This window comes from Sturnira hondurensis, unplaced genomic scaffold (genome assembly GCF_014824575.4).
Source record: "Sturnira hondurensis isolate 20B ecotype Veracruz unplaced genomic scaffold, ASM1482457v3 Scaffold0023817, whole genome shotgun sequence".
Lineage (NCBI taxonomy): Eukaryota > Metazoa > Chordata > Mammalia > Chiroptera > Phyllostomidae > Sturnira > Sturnira hondurensis.
In genome coordinates, this window is record NW_028096448.1 from 12669345 (window position 1) to 12689757 (window position 20413).

Consider the following 20413-nt stretch of genomic DNA (forward strand, 5'->3'; position numbering starts at 1 on the left):
GAGATCGGAGTAGCTTAGAAGCCAAACTCCAGCACAGGATGGCACTGGAGACCTGTCCTTGGGATAGGAGATGTCTAAAGCAGTGCTTGATGGCTACCTAGGGTTAGATCAGACAAGACTAGGAAGCAGCAATTCAGGCACAACTTTAATAAGGACCTCTGGCAGTGATGTCCACCTTGGGGACATTAGGGGACAGTGAGGAGAAAGGCTAACTGGTGTAGAAGTGTTGTGTTGGCAAGAAAGAAAGTCTTGGGCCTTCCTCCCAGGAAGGCCTCAGGTGGCAGGGTGAGTAGTTTTGTGGGGCTTGGGAGCCTGCTCTGGGTTTTGTAGAGAGGACAGACAGGCCAAATGCCTGAGCTGGTTCTGAATAGCTAATCTAGCAGGAGAAGAACTTTGCTGTGTCCAGACTCATTTTTGCACAGTGGCTTTTGAGATGAGTTCATTTTTCCGGAACTGGTCCAGTCAGTTCAGGTCCTGGGGATCTACTATCATTTAGCCAAACCTGTGGGCTCCCAGGCCTTGATATAGGCATTTGCTCTTCTCTCCAGGGACATGACATTATCTAATCACTGGTACAGGTCCTCTTGAAAATGGGTCCCATCATCTCATCTGGCAAGAAAAATCCTACCAAAAAGAAACCCCACTCAGCTGGGGCAGAGGGTGAGTAGTGGGTTTGGGACTGAAGAACCATTTTGCTCACGTGGGAATTTCTTTGGGGCACTTCAGAGCCTTAACATTCACTTAGCAATAAAGTTTATCCTTCATCGTATGTTGCAGTTCTGATTTCTTTCTAGGTTTCAGGCTTGCACCAATTAGTAGACACAAATTTCCATGTTTTTCAGCACGTCTATCAACTCTCCATTATTCTATGTCACTTTGCTGAGTATCTGTTTCATGTCAGGCACTATGTTATACTCTTACATCATTTGGAACATTTGCACATTTTCTCATTTAATCCTAATGGCATCCAGGTGTGATGATCTCTATTTTACAGGTGAGGTCATTAAACAAAGCTAAGGTCCTTAAACAAAGTTACCTAGCTACCAAGTGACAGACTATAGGCTTCAAATACTTGTCTCTTGATTCCAACCCCTGTATTTTGACCTACTATGTTACCTTTCCAAAAGAGTTAAAGATGAATAATGTCCTTTATTTTATTTCCTAGACTTCAAAAGAACAAGCCCATGATCTATTTATTGGCTTGCAGAGGGGGAAACCCCTCTTGAAATACCCCTGCTCCTTTGAATCCTAGCAATAGCCACACACACACACACACACACACACACACACACAAATGAGTCCATAACAACATCCATACCCTTTGAAAGGACCCCAGAAACAGCATAAAATTAAGGTTGCCAATCCTATAACCCTTTGAGAATATGAAAATATGCCAGGTAAACATCCTCACAATGTGTTTCAGGCAGTGAGGCTGCCTGTATCTCTTGCCTACATAGTAATTGGTCTGATGAAAAGTTACATGTAATGAATTACTAGTAAATCTGATGTGATTTAAAATTTACTAGGAGAACTTCTATTGAAAGTAGTTCTGCAGCATCTTGGTTTGTAAAAACGATTAGTCCTCTTGTAATCTGTCCATTCACACATCATGTTTTTTTAAAACCAGAATTATAGGAAAGTTGTGTCCTTCCATCTGTTAAAGGGGTTGGTTATTTCTTTTTCCTTCCCCTCCTCAGAAGCACCTCTGATGCAGTTTGTCAATCCCCCAGCACTAAGAGATGTGAAACTGCTAAATCTCTATCATGTGTTTAACACAGCTCTTTAAAAGAATTCACCCCCAGACAGGATGCGCAGTCCAAGTCTTTGGGTCTCAGTTTTGTGATCTAAAAAACTGGGCTAAATATTCTTTTTCATTAGTATTTAGCTTCTGTTTCCAATAGTCAAGCATCTCTCATCTCCCAGGTCCCTAAGACAGTTTTTAGTTTAGCATGAAGCTAGAAATGATGAAAAGAGTACCTCTTCCACACACAAAGATGATGAGTTCTAACTTGGAAAGAGAAATAACAATAAACCGATTACTAAAGCCACTGGGGTTATGAAATGTCTATTATACAGAGCAGTACATCATGCTGCATATGATCCACTCATTGGATTCCCCACTGAGCACTGAAGACTACACTCAGAGTGAAGGAAAGACTCCGTGGAAATAGCAGCTATTAAAAAAGGTCATCCCACCCTGGCTGGTGTAGCTCAGTGGATTGAGCACGGGCCTGCGAACCAGAGTATCGCGGTTCGATTCCCAGTCAGGGCACATGCCTGGGTTGCAGGCCAGTTCCCAGCAGGGGACTCACGAGAAGCAACCATACATTGATATTTCTCTCCCTCTCTCTTTCCCTTCCCCTCTAAAGAAAAATAAATAAATAATTTTTTTAAAAAAAAAGGTCATCCCATTTTTACAGCTTCTCTCTCCCTGACTCCAGCTGGAGGCTGTGGGAGGAGGAACAAGTGGTCTTCCCAAAGGCAGACAAGATCACACCTGCCCAGAAGGTGCTGGTTTACAAGCTGGCCACGATAACAGGTGACTTCCCAGATGTTGGTTACTTGCCACTAGGGAGTGAGCAGTGGGCAAAACACACAAAGAGTTCACTTCAGACATCCAAATACTGATCAGATCTGCTAAAGATGGCCCCAACATGATGAAGGCTTGAGGTTTTTGGGGTTTTTTTTGTCTTTTTTTTTCCCAATTTTTTTATTTAATTATTTTTCAAGTACAGTTTTCTGTCTATTACTCCCATCCCATCCCACCCCCCATCCTCCCCCCTCCCTCCCATTTCCACCCTTCTCAGTTGTTGTCAATGTATCCCCCATATAGGTTCCTCTAAATCCCTCCCTTATTTCCCCTGAAATTCCCTCCCCTCTCCCCTCTGGTCACTGTCAGCCTGTTCTCTATTTCAGTGTCTTTGGTTATATTTTGCTTGCTTGTTTGCTTTGTTGTTTAGCTTCCTGTTATTAAAAGACTTAAATATAAGCCATGACACCATTAAAGGCTTGAGTTTTATTTCATTCTGTAGCTCTGTCCAAGTCTTCTGTCTTTGTCATAGCTTTGTCTTTTCTGTAATAACTGCAAATAATGATTAAAAGCATAACTCTACACTTTACTGTGTTTCCTTAAAATTTTTCTGGAACTCTCTAAGTCTCCCTTTTCTTATCTTTAAAGAAAGCATAAGGTTTCTGTGAGCATTAAATAAATACACACTCAGCACTCTCCCTGGTCCACAGAAAGCATCCAGTAATTTAGATGCCCTTGTGGTTTCTTGTTGTAATGGTGGCGATGGTGGTGCTCATGCTGCTGATGGTGGTGGTGATGGTGGTGGTGATGGTGGCGGTGATGGTGGCAGTGAGTAGTAAAAGTTGTTGCCATGATATACTTGGAACTAAGATGGTCTCAGTCACTGTCCTTGATTCATTTCCACTCTCCCATTGGCCTCTGCAATCCATTCAAACTCCAACTGTCATTCTTCTCTTAGTGTTTCCATATGTCTACCCACCTGATATAAGTCTATCTTGCCATCTTCCTTTCTCCCTATTCCTCTTCCACATTGATTTCTCCAACCCCAGGCCATTCCACCCGCCTCACTGAACCAAAACCCTGCTCATGTTCATGTACCACTATGTCTTCTTGTATCTTTCTTCTCTTAGAGTCACCATGGCTCTTTTCTCTTCTCATCTATCCATGTCAAGGCCACTGGCTCCTGGGAGAAAGCTGGTGTGAGAGAAGTACTCTAGTTACCCTCTTATGGTTTCTCACAATTCACCACGACCCAAAACTCACTGGTGTGTTGGTATAAGCCCCTTGCATGGTGACTGCCAGGGTCTGAAATAAGCAATTGACATTCCTGTAGGATCTCTAGCCAGCTAGAATGGTGATAAACACTCTTTGCTGCTGCAAATAGTGATCTCTTTGTGGTTTCTATCATGTTGCTAAGCTCCCCATGAACATGGGATCTCTGGCTGAGAAAACTTCCCTTCATGGGCTGAGGGAGCAGCCAGTGGAACTTAGGACAATGTGGTATTTTAGAGCACAAGCTTTGAAGTCAGGGAGGCCAGGAGTGACATCCTGACTCTGAAACTACTGGATGACCTTGACCTTGACGACAGGTTATTAAACTCTAAATATCAATTGCCTCATCCACACAGTTGAGATTCCAGAACCTACTTCTCAGGATCAGTTGAAGATTAAATGAAACAATATATTTAAAATGCTGAGGTTTGCATCTAGCATATAACAAATGTTCAGTAAATATTGCCCATAGTTCTTTCTCCTTGGCTTAAAAATATAAAGTATAATCCAGCAATACCTTTATTAAAAGTCATTCCTCTTGTCCAACTTCACAAAGACGCTGAAGACCAAGGTGACTTCAGATGAAAGACAGAGTAGTAGAGGCCCAGACAAAAATCCTGAGACCTCTCAGATCTCAGGAGGTACAGGAAAAGGTAGAGTACATGAAGATGAGATCTAGAAAAATAAGAAAATTAGGCCTCACTTAAATTACCTTTACCCAGCATTAATCACAATGAATGCCTCATGAAGTCTATTTTTATACCAACATTAGAGGTCAAAGCTAGTGGAGATTTTGAATTCTTTTTTCTCCTTCTCAAATTACTCAGAACTCAAAGTGAAAAAGATGACCTGTTGGTTTGCTGACTGGATATTTTAGGCAAAGTCATGAGGTACTCACTTTCCTTTCCCCAGGATGGAGTAAGGTGATGCTTTGTCAACCACCTGGCTAATTTCATTGCTGTTGACAGTTGATCCTGATAATGTGGTCAGCAAAGTAGGATGGGGGCTCCTGTATGATCCACTCTGGCTCCTGGATTTCCCATATGGGCTGTCTCCATTGATCAGATATAATCGAATAATGGCTGAAATTCTGCTTCTCGATGGGCCCTATAGGTCATTTCTTTATGACATGACCAAATTGGCCATAGCGCATTCAATTTGTTTTAATGGCCAACACAGAGGCAATTAAGCGGATTGACTGTGCAGCGATCCAAATTGTCCATTAAGAAGGTGGCCAGAATAACTGGACCAAAGGCATGTACTCTCCCTAGCCACTTATTTTGGGATGTCTAGACTTAGCTGCACCTTTAATTTCCTTAAAGCCCCTGTTAACTAGTTCTGTTTGATGTTGATACTATAGTTCTTTAGAATGAAGCAAAGCAGGTTGGGAAAATAAAAAGGGATTTTTAGGATGATCCTGAACTTTCTGATCTGAGCAAGGTAATAGGAAGCAAGCACCTCATGTGAACTCTGGAGATTTACAAGGATATGAGAAATTAAATGCATTGGTGTAGAGTGCTACTAATACTCGTTTTATGAGGAGGGATTTATCTTTCCACAGTAGCAGCCCCCAAGGTTGTGATATGTCTCTACAATATGAACCTGCACTTGAACAATTGACAATTGACTTCATCTATTCTCACTTTGCTAATTCAATCTGCAAAGAAAAACTACTCTTGCAGGAATTTTAAAGATGAAAAACGCACCTGCTATATCATTGAATACAATTGATTCTTGAGTGTGCATGTTTAGATATATGCATTTGATTCCTTTGTACAAATATAGGAACCATTCTATATAAGAAGGCTTGTTTATCAGGCAGGGATAGGATGTGTCTGCTCAAATGTTTTCACCTCGAAGTTTAGCAGGAGAGGACTAGTTGTGCCAACAGAGACAGTACCTCTCTGAAATGGGCTGAGTAATGTTGTTCTCTCAGGATTGTTGAAAACAATTTGGAAAAATCTATGCAGGGTGCCTGGCATAGTATTTTACTCTTAACATTGCTGTAACTATTATTAATAGCAGTATTAGCACTAATATTAGTATTAGTATTTAGATACTTTTGGACCTCCCTAAGATTTTGCATACTGGCAGAAAATGGACAACAATTGTTAGTGATCTTAGATGCTTACCACATGCCAGAAGTTTTTCTACAACACAAAAACTAGCCTATGTAGAAAATATTTATATTCCTATTTTTCAGGTTATGGAAACTGAGGCTCAGACCTATATAAGTTTATGGCCAGTGGGATGTGCATGACATTTTGCTTTCCTCTGAAGTGTTCAATTTTTTCAGGCTGTGTGCCACCTCAGCTTGTTGCTATTGCCCTTCACCACTTTGGAACACACTGTTCTCCAGGAATGAATGCAAGAGACAACTCAGACAGTGGAGGATCATAGAAGGTCCATTCTAGTTGCCCCCCAGTTTGAGGAAATGGTGAGCGCTAGTATCAGACACCCGGCACACAGCAGGGATGCAGTGGCATCCATTGCATGGGTAGACGAGCCCCTCAGACAGAGAGAAAAGAGGAAGATGGGAGGAACAGCGTTCTCAGGGCCTGCTCACACGTCTGGGGCCCCAAGTAGAGTCCAAGAGGCTCCATGGGAAACTTGAGTCCCTGGGTCTTCGTTGTGATATCATAAATACTTTTGAGGGCATATCTCTTACTGTTTCTTAATTTAAGGAGAAAGATTAGCTTTGTGGCCCTAAGTTAATGCCTTCCCTTCTACTGTACCTCCCAGCTCCCCCAGGACCGATTTGGTAGCCCACACAGTGCTCCCATGGACAGTCTGTGGCAACTTCAATAATTCCTGTGAAACAAGAGTCACCTTATCAACTCTGCTCTTTTCTTATGGTGACACAACTAGCCAAATGATAAAGTTCTTTAAAATGAAAGAAAACGCTAAAAATATTGATTTTTCTAGAGCTGTACTATGAAATGTACCATTCCAAATTAAAGCGGGGACTAATTTAGAAAAGATGCATAAATCTAAAACTATCTGTGTGCAGTGGCATTATTTTTTAAAGTGTAACAAAAATTATATAGATAGAAGCTTGTCTATCATTAAATTGCTCAGTTTGGATTTCCACTAATAAAATATAAGGAGTTGTTACTATATTAGGCAAGTCACTCCTATTATTAATTTGTTAGATAAATGGCTCCTACATCTTGGAACTTTAAATGAAATGGAATTCACTAATCCTAATTGCTTTGCCTTCTACCGGAATTTTTCCCCATTAGTTCAGCATGATTTTTTTCTCTTTTCCACTTGAAGAGAGGAGCCTTCTTCAACTTAAAGCCTTGGGGTATACTTCACGGGTTTATTAATTATCAGGTATTCATTCAGAGGGGTTAATTAAGCAATAACTTTCTGTTGAGTGTGGTATACAAGGAATAAAAGGCTCGGCTTGGCCTGCTGATTAAGCACCTAGTCACCATGCCTTCGCTTTCCTCCTTCTGATTGAGGGAAATAAAAATCTTTGACCAGCCCTGGGCTTCGGTTGCCAGGCCACGCCGGAGGCCAGTTAAAACCAGTTTATCATTACAGCGTGGGCCACCTTGAGATCATCCAAAAGAGAGAAGGGACTCCTGCCTGTTAGGGCTTCTGAGGGGGATTGTTCCCAGAGCATCTCTAATAACCACACTTCTTGCTTCTCAGCCCAAATCTTTAACATTTGCATTTTTCCTCCTATCAGCCAACTGCTCAAGACATTTTTTTAAACTTTGGCTTCCAAAGTCTTTGGCACACTTGTGAGCAGCAGAAGGTAAAAAGTGATTTTGTTTCTTCAAAGTTTGGTAAAATTTAAGTAAATCAGCATTCCACACACCAGGCAGGGGTGGTGGTGATAGTTTGGATGTTTTCTTGATAATTTTGATTTCAGAATACATCTACTTGGGTCCATGGTCAGTGGGTGTGGTCCCCAAAGATGGGACAGAAGCATACCACATGCACAGGGATGGTGGGCTTTAGGAGGACTGACCAGCATCTCATCAAGCAAAAAAAAAGAAAGAGAGGAATAAGTTTCCTCCAACATGGCTCCATTAACCCAGCTTTTAGGAGGGATGAAAATAAAGCAACTTTATCACCAGGGTCTTGGGATGCTCTAGAATGTTCCTCTGGGAAGAGACAAAAAGGAAAGCTCATGAAAAACCCATTCAACAGAGGCTTCTAAGGCTCTAGCTAATCCTACCTGAAAATTAGGCGGTGTTAGGGGAAATGGGAAACTGCACCTCTGGCAAGCCCATCTTCTGCTACTCTGACTTCTAGAAGCATCCAAACCAGATGACACCTCACCTGGGAGGACATACAGCACTAAGTGTGGTGGTCACAAACATGGATTTGCCACAATTTGTACATGGATTTCAGCCACGGCTCTGTCATTTATTATCTGAGTGACTGTGGGCACATTACTAAGCTCTCTGATACGCTCCCCCCCCCCCCACATATGACCTCATTTTTTCCACACACTATTTGATGACATAGGTATTTCTCCATATAATGGATGAGGAAATAGAGGATATAATAATATAAAGGTTAAGTAAGTGACCCAAGGCCACGCTGCTCAAACAGAGGTTGATACAAAATCAAATAAAATGGATGTAAAATCCTTAGTAAAACACTGGTCCTACCAAATCCCTGGTAAATGTTAGTGGTCACTAGTATTATCTCACCCACGCCAGCTTTTCCTTAGCTAAATACTCTCTACTTCTAAAAGTAGTAGGTCTCCACATGGTGACAACATTGTTTTAAATGTTACTGAAATAAATATATTGTTTTTTTGCATGGAATTCTGACCTCCCAACACATACACGCACATGCACAAGTTTGCTCACAGTTTGTCATGTTTTATAAAATCTACAGAGTATCAGAGTTACATAGAGAATCCACCCTCTGTACATGGACATATACATACACAGGCCACAAAACTATTTCAGTGCACACCCTTGAGGAAGTCCATCACTGCCTTCACAGAAGCACCTATGCAACGGTGACTCTCTTCCAAAGAGTCTAGTGTGGAAGGGAGGGAGCAAGGCTGACCTGTGTGGTGACCTGCACAGTGGAGAAACCTGACAAACACTGCTTCAGCCAGGGTATCAAGGTCAACATCAACAGTAATAATCATGTTGAGATTATGCACTGTGTCTAATATGGCACGATGCGATGAGAATGGCACATTACATTTAGGGTCATCCTCTGCAGAATCCATATCACCAGTCCAATCATGAGAAAAACATCAGACAGACCCTCAAAGGCAAGTCTAAGAGACCGTCGCAGCCAAGAGGAACTCAAGGAGACATGATGACTAAATGTAGGGTAGGATTCTTGATGATATCCTGAAATAGAAAAGGGACGCAAGGTAAAAACCAAGGAAATATGATTAAATTATAGACTTCAGTTAATAATGATGTACAGATACTGGTTCATTGATCACAACAAATGTGCCATACTAAAGTGTGATGTAAACAGTATGGGAAACTGGATCCAGAAGGAGGGGGAAGAATAATTGGAAACTCTGTCCTATTTGCTCATTTTATAAATCTACAACTGTTCTTAGAGTCTACTAATAAAGATTATAAATATCAATTTTAAATAATTTTTAAATGCATATAACCAAGAGAGGCATGCCTTATTGACTCCATGGCCAGCTCGCAATAGCTTGCCCTGATCAAGGGCAGCTGCAATCAGCCAAATACACTGAGTGTTCAAAACCATGGTCTTCTGTGTGTTCCTTCCCTGGGTCTGTCCACACTCTATCCTGGAGCACATTTGGCCAGCAGAAATGTCCTTAACTTTAGGATCCTCAGACGGAATCTGAGCCCTTCCTGAGGAATAGATCCTCTTTTAAGTCAGGAACTTGGTAAATCCACAGCTTCAAGAGTCAGCCCCCTCTCTAAGGCTGTGCCCTTCAGTCGTGCCTCCCCATTGCAGAACGGGGTTGGAGAAGCTGAGGAAAGATGCCACACTCATTAGTGCACTGAAGTATTATAAAGAGTTACGTGGTTCCTCTGTGCCATGCTCTACGTTTGGAGAAAGTGCCTGCCTTCAGGAAGCTTGCCATCACCTGGAGATGTCAGGGAGCCTGTCCCACTACAAGATAACACCAAAGTTCTGATCTGTAACAGAGATCAAGAGAGTAAGTGGTGAAGGGGAGGAAGGAGATACAAATCTGCAGTAGATCCAAGGGGAAGGGTGTAGGAGGATGGCGCTCACACACAGGGTCTCGGCGGTACATGGACCCGGGGTCCCTCCCATGAGCCCACAGTTCTTTCTGCCTCATCCCAAGCCCATGGGGGAAAGCAAGCCCCAATCCAGCATTTAGGAGAACAAAGGATAAGCAGTTGTGACCCAGAGACTACACATGTTTTTCTTAAGCAACCACAAGGGACAGCCTCTTTGGTGAGTGCACTTACCAGATGGCTGCAGCTTGTCAGCTGCTTCCAATCAAATCTTGCACCACTGAGTTGGTGCATCCCACACACTCAGCAAGATTCTGCTGAGTGGAGGAATTAAAAAAAAAAAGCTTATTTTGCTCCATACCTAGAAAGTGTACTCTTGGGGTTTTGAAGGACAGAATCCAAAATCAACAAGAAAGCATCAGAAGAAAGCAATCAAAAACTGAAGACAGCACCCTGTCCTGGGCCATGTGTTTTGTTTTAAGTTTATGGCGTTGGAGTAAAGGCAAGGAGAGAAACTGGTTCTTCAAGTCAGTGTGGGCAGAGAGGCGGGAGAGGGCTGGCAGAGGGCATGGGGAGCTGGTGGAAGACAGATGAAGGAGAACGAGAGGGGAAGAGAGAAATGGGGACAATGCAAGATATTTGCAAGGACCGAAAAAGTGCTAAAATTATAAATATTTTGTGAATTATAACTTTTCTGGCTTAATTTCAGGTATGAAAACAAACAAAGACTGAATTCATTCAATTATATGTGTGCCATATATAAACATATATAATTAGTGTTCATGATAGAAACTTTGAAAAACACAATTTAGCAGAAATTTTAAAATATATCTTCCATACCCTACCTTTATAATCATAAAATAGTTTCCTTTTTATTAAATTCATCGGGGGGTGACATTGGTTAATACAATTATATAGGTTTCAGGTGTACAAGTCTGTAATATATCAGCTGTGTATTGCACTGCATGGTCCCCACCCCAAGTCATCTCCTCCCACCAGCATTTATCTCCCCTTTTTCCTCTTCTACCTCCCTTGGTCCCTCTGATAATCACCATCTGTTGTCTGTGTCTATGAGGTTTCTTTTTTTCCTTAATCCCCTCAGAAACCACTAGAACAACTTTTCTGGGAAGCGGAAGGGCAAGGGGAAGGGAGAGGGTGGTCAGTGAGGATTGAGACAGTTTCTAATGATATGGTTGAATGTGATGTTGTGTGGTTTCCATACCTCCCTGTCCATACACACGCAGACAGACACAGACACACTCACTAAAATATAGCCCCTGTGTTTGAAATACTCGCTCCAACAAACAAAAATGGTAGGAACCCTCTCCGTCTGAACCTGAATGACATTTTCAGTTTCTTCCTGGAAACAGAATGCCTTTTGGGAACTGGGCCAATACCTGGTGGCTCAGACACCCCCAAACAGTGCCCCGGGCCTTTATGAACAGAGCATTGCAAAACCGCCCAAGTGTGCTGGGGATGTTCAGTGTTGTTCAGTTGTGCACACCTTGCTATGTCCTGGGGCCACCAGACTTGTTCACACCTGCTTATCTTTCCAAAACACAGAGTGGGCAGATCTGTTCATATAAGACATTTACAAAAAAAGAAAGAAAAGCTCTGCTGTGGAATGAGTCTTTGATGTGCCCCACCCCAAACCATTCCAGACAACAGAGGTGTGAGGGTCAGATGGGAGCTTTGATTTGGTTTATACTCAATAAAATGCTCAGATGTTGGCTTCTCCTCCTGCCCCCACACCAGATCACACCAACATGAAAGTGAGGCCCAACAACCCTTTTATAGATGCAAGTGAAAATGATTTCTGAGGTTAGCCACCTTCCGTCATCCAATGCTTTCCCAAGTCCTAAGATTAAAACCCTGTAACATTCAATTTCCACATCTACAAAATGGGGCAAAATATGAGCTCACAGGGCACTGGGAGGTTTAAAGAGATGGATAGGTAAAAGTTTCTAAGACACTCAGAATTTAGGGTATCCCAGTCGATGCCTTTCCCTCCCCTCTGCTCTTTCTAGTCTGCACAAACCAAGTCCAGAAACACCCTTCTGATCAAACATGGTTTGGCAGCTTGTGAAATTATAAATGTTTGGACTTGGATGATGGCAAGAGAGAAAATGGAATCGCATGCATATGAAGTAAAACCAGGAGCTCAGGAATGATCTGCCAAAGGGAAGCTTGATTTAGAAAAGTGATCCTTTGTTTTTACATCTTTCCAGTAGAAAAGCACCATGAGAAAGGATCAGAGTGCTGGGCATGCCAAATTTCAATATGACTTCGTGTTGGGGAAAATGTAGTATGAACAGGAAAGAGGAAGAGGGCGGTAGAAGGGAGGAAGGGAAGCGGGAAGGAAAACACGATTCACTCCAGGAATTGGGATGTGATGCAGGCTTCCAGCTCCAGTCAACTCCTTTTTTGCACAGAGGTGACATTGGAATTTGTGTATTCCTGCAGCCAATGGTTAGTTAACAGTTAGAAATCCATCCATGAAATTTGGTCAGAAAGCTATAATTTTCCCTCTGGATGATTGCCCCATTGTGTAGAGATTTTGCTTGTTTGTTTGTTTGTTTGAATCTTTGTAAGATGCTAAAAATATCATGGACTCATTGTTGACAAGGGTAGCTAAGTGTTTCTAAATCAGGATTTCAATGGATTTTGCTGCCATTACACGTAAGCTTTCTCTGATAGAGAATAACTATGATGAAAAGGGTCAGGATGCAAATATACTACATTTTATTTTAATTCAGTAAAGAATTTCCTCAGTCATTTAAGACTGCAAAAGACCATTTAAATGTTACAGGATCCCAAGGTGTCTAGACATATTATTATTCACTACTGGGCCCATCATCCCTTTACCAGAGTGGTTTCTAGTCTATTATAGATGACCAGTAAGTAGGGAATGGGAGGATGAAGGAATGATAGAATTAACTGTAAGTGCTTCCAAGCTTCTGGCTTTTTCTCTCTTTGACCCACCATTCAAAATTCCATTTCCTAGGAAATGCTAAAATTACATTTGAGCCTGGTTTTAGGTGATCTCTAAGCTCAGACTCATTTCTCTCCAACATGGTTTTCTTAAAGAACCGGTCAGAGTGTTTGCTCTCTTCTCCCTACAGACTATATATGTACCTAACTTGCAGAAGTGTTTTCAAACTCCTCTGACCACAGGAATCATCTGTGAGGTCTACTAAACACTGCTTTCCAAGTCCTCCCTGTGGGTCTCTACCTCATTTGTACATTGGATTCAACTGGGGAGCTTTTAACACTGCTGTTGACCAAGCTGTCTTCAGGCCAATTCTATCAGAAGCTCACGATGTGGGATCCAGGCATCAGTAGCTTCAAAGCTCCCTGGGTATAGCCAAGAACCACTGTGGAGATTGTGCTCCAGCAGGTCTATCTTAGGGCCTTGGAGAGTGTATGCAAACACATCAGGTGATTCTCACCATCGTAGAGAGATTTTGGAAACACTGGCCTACACAGTCTAGAGACCAGATCAAGCACTGTTTCTGAAAGGTGGGTCCATTTCTCTTAAGATGGGTCAGTTGCTCTCACCCCCCCTATAGGATTTAATGATCCAGTGGAAAACATCTAATCAAGTTGGATCAATCACATTCTCTCACCTGGGATATCAGAAGGGGTGTCTCTTGGTTGCAGATGGTGTCCTGTGTAAAAACATGTAAAGTAGTTTGGAGATGGTCACGTTTTGCCATTGCATGGTGAATCTGGGAGATGGAGGGGATGAAAACCTGGTGCAGACCCGCTGAGAGAAGAGAAGTCACGAGAAGAAATAGAGAGGGAAGGACACAGAGAGAATGGGAGAAAGCTATCCTTAGATCCCGAAGGCCCTCTTTCCCTTTCTGGTTCTGAGTTCATGAGGCCTGATACCTGTCCTGTGCACAAGTGCATAAGATACTCCTTAATTTTTACACTGTTTTATGTGCTTCTATATATTTCTTTACATTTCCTAGATCAAGTGGGTTTTCTTTCTTGCAACTAAAAGATACCTAAAACACCAAATCCATCATAAATAAAATCTACCAATGACAGACTCCAATTGAAAATGCAGGGACCAGGAAAAACTATATGAAGCAGGAATTCATGTGCTCACCTGGAGGCCCACTTTTCTGAAGTCTTATTAGATTACCCACTAAGCCTCAAAGCTCAGACAATAGAGACAGACAAGCCCACTAGCTCCGCAGACTTGGAGACATCAAGTAACATACCGCATGATGTCTTCAAGTCTCAATTTCTTCTAAAAATAGGTGTTTACACCTCATCATATCGGAAGGTGGTATGCAAAATGGGATAATAACTAGAAAGGAGCAAAGACAGGCCTGAATTTACAGTAGATGTTCCAGGGATAATCCTCTCTATTCCTTTCTACAAAGTGAGACATAGACCTCTTTCCCCAGAGGTTAACCTACAAGTTAATGTTTTATGTATTCAATAACAAAGTCAAAGAAGTAAAGAGAACAGAATTAAAGGAAGTAAAAACAAGTTTCTTTCCCGCAGTCCTTTTCAGAGCACTTAAATGCTAGTATGCCTTGTGAATCTCCCAAACAAGGACGTGACAGGTAGAGTTGCCACATGTCACTTATGGTTACAGAACCCTCTTATTCATGGAGCAGTTCATGGGCCTGGTGTTCTACAGAACACACTCAGGGATACTCGCAGTCCCCTGGGCCTATTATTTTCAAACCATGCCTCGTGGAGCTTGGTGGGCCTGAGGAATAACCTGCAAGGGTTCTGCAAAGAAGATGTGGTTGGTGACGGCCAAGTTAAACAAAACTCTAGTACCTCTACTGGGAAATCTTCTCACCCCACATCATGAACTAAGGATTTGGGTTTGAAAAAAAAAGGAAATAAAAGATGTACATATACTTAATATGCACTGACCTTCATCAGAGCTTACCAATTCAGAAATAATTGTAAAAAGACACATTTACCATTCTTCCCATAGGATCTTCTTTTCTTAATTTCCAAGCTTATCTTCTTTTCCTTTAAAATCAGGTTTATTGAGCTATAATTTATAACAATAGAATTATCCTTTTGTGGTTGGTATATGGATTTTGAAAGTGTGTACAGTCATGTAGCTACCATCCACCATATTCAAAATATAGAGTACTCGCATGACCCACCCCCCAAAATTCTGTGTCTTCTTTCCATCCTCAGCTTTAGACATCCACTCATACATTCTCTGTTCTTATAGTTGCTTGGTGTTTTTTCTTTTTGAGAATGTCAGGAATCACACAATATGTTTACTCTGGAGCCTGGCTTCCTTCTCTGAACATTCATCCATATTAATGTACATATTAGAAGTCCGAGAAGTCTATGTCTTTTTATTGTTGAGTTGTAGTTCATTGTATGGATATACCATGATTTGTTAACCCAACCACTAGTTGAATGACAGTTGAGAGTTTTCTGTTTGGGGGCTATTATGAATAAGTCCTCTACCAACATTAGTTTCAGGTTTTTGTGAGAAAGTACCCTCATTCGTCTTTGGTAAATACATATGGATGGATCACTGGGTCATAATAAATTTATGTTTAAATGTATAAAAAAGTGACAACTACTTTCATGTCCTTCCTAAAAAAGGACTACCACTTTGCATTCCCATCAGCAGTGTATGAGAACACAAGTTCCAGTTGTTCCCATTGTTGTCAGCTCTTGGTATTGCCAACTTGATTTTGTTTACATTTTTTCAGCCATTCCAGTAGATAGGTAGGGGTGTCTCATTGTGATTTTAAGTTGAATTCCCCTAATGACTAATGATGTTAAGCATCTTTTCATGCACCTCTTTATCATCTCTGTCTTTCTTGGTGAAGTATCTATTCAAATACTTTACCTGTTTGTTTAGTAGGCAGTTATCTTATTACTCAGTTTTGAGGGTTCCTTAAATTCTCAATAAAAATCTTCCATCAGATGTTTATTTTGAAAATATTTTCTCATAGCTTGTGGCTGACTGATTCACTTTAACAGTAATTTCCAAAGTGTAGACCTTTTTAATTTTGATGAGGTCTAACTTACAATTTTTTAAAATGAATTGTACTTGCGTTATATCAAGGAAATAGTTGTCCAGCCCAAGGTTTTCTCCTAGCCCAAGGGTTGTTTTTTTCTTTTGTTATCTTTTCTTTAGAAGTTTTACATTTAGATCTATGGCCCATTCTTAGTTAATTTTTTGTATTAACTCAGAATGTATTTTGTACTAACTCAGTTCAAGATATGAACTAATGTTCATTTATTTTGCACATGGATGCCCAATTACTCTCCTGTTTGTTGGAAAAACCATCCTCACTATGGATTCATTATTTTTACCTCTTTCTTTAGCTATTTTTAGTAGCTGCCCGAGGGTTTACTGCATACCTCTTTAAGTTATTGCAGTCAATCTACAAATAACATTTAACCCCATGTGTATAGGAAAAGAAACTTAGAAAAATAAACTTCCAAGTCTTCTTTAAGCCAGTCCTGTGTGCCTGGGCCTCAAGGGTGGGTTTTCTGGATGTTCCTGTTCCTCCTCCCCAAGGCAGCCCTGCTCTGCCTTGCGTCTGAGGTGGGTCTTGTGTGAGAGCAGTGTCCTGCCCCTTTCTGAGCAGATCACTATGAGTACTGGTATAACATACAGGTCCCAGAGCTCTTTCATCAACAAGACTTAGAGGGAATTTGTCTGTTATCCTTCCCCAGGTAAATGGGTCTTTACCTGTGCTCTCGATGCCACAGTTTGCTGCCCCTCTCCAAACAGCTGAAAGATCTTATTCTGCAGGGAGAAGGATTCCTGACTTCCCGTGATGGCAGCTGCTCCTCTCTTCCCAGCCTGCATTCCCGAAGGTGGCTCATGAATGGTCTATTGCTTGTCCTGGTCTTCCTCGTGAGCACCCCGTGGAAATCTGTGTTAAAAATCCTGCGAGTGCATGGGAGCTCCCATGTGTCTGCGGTTCCCAGTGGTTCCGTACTCTCACACTAGCCTACACCCAATCCCGAACAAGTCACTAAAAATTTTAATGTGGTTCCCAGTGTTGCTTCTTTCTATGACCTGCCATACTGAAAACCTGTGCTCCCATCGCAACTCCCCTTGGAGAGGCCTGTGTTCACTTAGAAATCGGGCTTGCTTGCCCTGCAGCTTCAACTCTCTCAGGGATTCAAGAAAAGTTACTTCATTTGCTTTTTCTTGTTCTTATGGTAGAAACAATACTCTGTCCAGCTTTCCATACCCAAGGAGGAAGTGGGGCCCCCTCTCTACACAAAGGTTTTAAGCTCCCAGCAATAACCCCCCTCTCTTAGACACATACAAAATATAGATCAGATCAACAGGTTGCTTCAACATCCAGCCAGTCACTGGCCAGGTAATGAAATTAAACTAAATCTTTCTGAATTATATACATAAGTATTGATTGATCCTCATGAATTATTTGTTGATATGTAGACACATGAATCTCATTTTTGATGATTTCTTGTAATACATTTCTCAGCAGGCAGTTTATGCTTGGAATACTTTTACTACTGTTTTAATGCTTATGTTTCTTTACTTTTTAAAGTATAATAATAAAGTTCAGCATTTATATTAGTTTCTTACGGCTGCCATGGTCGACAAACCAGTTGGCCTCACACAATAGACATTTATTCTTTCACAGTTCTGAAGACCAGTAATCTGAAGTCAAGGTGTGGGTAGTTTTGGAAGCTCCTGAGGTACTCCATGCTTTTTTCCTACCTTCTGGTGGCTGTCAGCAATCCTTGGTGTCCCTTAGTTTGTAAATGCTTCACTCCAACCTCCAGCACCCTCTTCACATCACCGTCCTCACTCCATAGCCTCTCCTGTACTTACAAGGACGCTTATTGTGGGATTTAGGATCTACCCCCAATCCAGGATCATCTCTTCCTGAGATCCCTAACTTACTTATACCTGCAAGGACCTTTTTCTCAAATAGAGTCACTGTCATGGGTTCTGAGGATGGGGGATCTACGGTACTGTATGTTTAGTATCTCACACATCTTGTGTTGCTTTTAAGTTGTGAGTTTTGCATTCCACTGAGTCATTAAAATGAGCAGCCATGGAGCTGTAATAATTTGAATAATTTAATCTGCTAAGCAGGGATTAAAAAGAACTCACTTCATAATTCATATCCTAGCTAAACCATTTACAAATTGAGAGACCATAGGTAAATTAACTAGGCTCTGTGCCTCACTTTTCCCATAATTTAAATAAAAATAACATTACCTATATTCTCTCAGTGTTGTCCTGAAGATTCAATTAAATGAGACCATGTAGGCAAAGCAGGGGAATACACTAAGCATAATAAATGTTGATAACCTTCCCCTTTAACCTCATACTGCTATTCATTAAAATCACAGCCTCTTCCTACATGAACTGATTATGTAATGCTTCATAGCATTTTTCTGTTCATACAGAAATGAAAGCAAGAAAGAGGCCTGGAATGGAGTCAGAAGAGGCGGATTCTAACCTGAACTTTACTACCACCCAGCTGTTTAACTTGGCTTTCTTCTTTGGGCATCAGTTTCCTTAAAGAAAAAATGAAGTACCCCAAAGTTATTGACCATCTCCAAGTCCATTACAATCCCCATAATACTGAATTTACACCTTCGTTGGTAGAATAAGTGTTGGGGAAACTTCCAGACTTTCTCATTTATTCCAGACTTTTACACCATTGGTGATGCACTGATAATCTCTTAACTCAGAGAGTAAAATCAACACAATTCAGAGAATAAAAACAAGGCCTCTCTTTGCCAGAAAAGAGGACTCAGATTTAGAGGTCAAACAGATGAAAGAATATGTGTTTTTTGGTTTTTGGTGTTTTCTCTGCCAGGCCCAGTGGATAGTGTTCTCAAGGCTTGTCTCCTCCCAGAGGACCCAGCCCAGAGGACCCAGCACCGCCCCCACCTCACCACCACACAGACCAGGGCTTATGGCCACTCCAAACCTCCCAAGTATTTATTTCATAAAAGCAGGACCTGGTTCAAATCCCCTGTAATGTCTCCAAAGGGAAGGAATAAAGTCAATAATCAAGGCTGTGTCTGTGTGTCGTAAATTCCCCAATCCCCTATTCCCTCTCCTGGCTAGCACACACAGGCGCACGCACACACACATAAACACAGCCATAAATATATACACTCCCATTTAATAGACTGGGGATTCAAATTACAGTTACAGTGTCATAAAACTGACTAATCTGCAGGGTGTATGCAGAAGTGTGTGTGTGTGTGTTTGTGTGTGTGAGAGAGAGTGTAAGAGTGAGTGGGGGGGGGTACAAGCTTCTTTACTTGAGGTCTTAAATTCCAAAAATATGCAATTCTTCTGAGACTTTTAATAAGCTGTCTTCACATAACTGTTCTAGAAGCCTCATACTAGGATGCAGGGCTGGCTAGACAATTTGCAGGCCCATTGCAACATAAAAATGCAGGTCCCCTTCTTCAAAACATATTAAAAATTTCAAAACTGCAACAGCAGAACATGAAACCTAGTGTGAGATGTTCTTGGAGCAAGGCAGGTATGCAGGTTGCCCTCCATGTGGCTGGGTAACAGACAGTGAGGCGGAGCCGAGGCTTGCAGCACATATGTATGATATATCACGCTGAAATATGCTGTGGAGCTGGGTGGCATCAGGGAACCCAAGTGGTCTGTGGAATCAGGCTGACCTGGTTTGAATCCTGCTAGACTGTATACTATACTAATAGAGTCACTTTGGACACTTCCATTGGTCATTTTGAACTTCAACTTCCCATCTATTAAGTGGTGACAGGGAGACCCATTTCCTGGAATTACAAGTAGCATTAAATGCAGTAAGACAAGTAAATCTCTGGGACAAACCCTGGCATGCAACAGATGTCCACATTGCCCTTCCTTTGGGCACAGATTTGCATATCTGTTCAAACAAACAAACAAACTCTGCATGAAAAGTGAAGCCCTTGTAACTGAGGCTTGCAAGTGGTCATTGGTGATAGGGGCCGAGTGGGATTTGAAAGCCTGACATACCTTTTTCCATGTCCTCCCATTTACCTCCACTGAAGCTTCTCTCTTGGGTGGGAAGAGATGACCTTAGGAAAAGGCCCTCCCTTAGCGTTGGAGTATCCGGAAAGTATCTGGGGACTAAAGTGAGCATCAGTTGAGAGTGAAGATAAATTACAAGGGGAAAAGAGGGAGGGGAGACAGAGAAAGAAAGAAAGAAAAGTTAGCGGGGAGTTTGAAGAGTTCCCGGGTTTGCTTTCTTGGCAGGGACGGGGAAACTTTTGGCAGTCACGGTCCTGGAGCCTGGCCCGCGGCTCAGAGGCTCCCATTGGCCCGCCCGCCTGTTGCTACGCGGATGGACCAATGGCACAACGAGGGGCGTCGGGCTCCTCCCCTTTTCTGGGTCTGAAGCGGAAGCCAGGGACACGGTTGCAGCGCGCCTGTAGTCCCCCCGAACCCACCCCACTC

At 41.9% G+C, this 20413-nt stretch overlaps 1 long non-coding RNA gene across 2 annotated transcripts; it reads right to left on the reverse strand.

Annotated features, from left to right (window-relative positions):
- Window positions 1–3393: 3393 nt before the first annotated feature.
- LOC118981233 (uncharacterized) lies at window positions 3394–20189 on the reverse strand. 2 transcript variants are annotated; one of them, XR_005065302.1, is made up of 4 exons: window positions 19973–20189; window positions 12356–12438; window positions 4320–4477; window positions 3394–3724 (listed from the first exon to the last, which is right to left on the reverse strand). It is a non-coding gene; the product is annotated as an uncharacterized LOC118981233 (long non-coding RNA). The 2 variants fall into 2 exon arrangements; XR_005065303.1 differs by lacking the exon at window positions 19973–20189 and adding an exon at window positions 13608–13705.
- Between the last annotated feature and the right edge of the window lie 224 nt (window positions 20190–20413).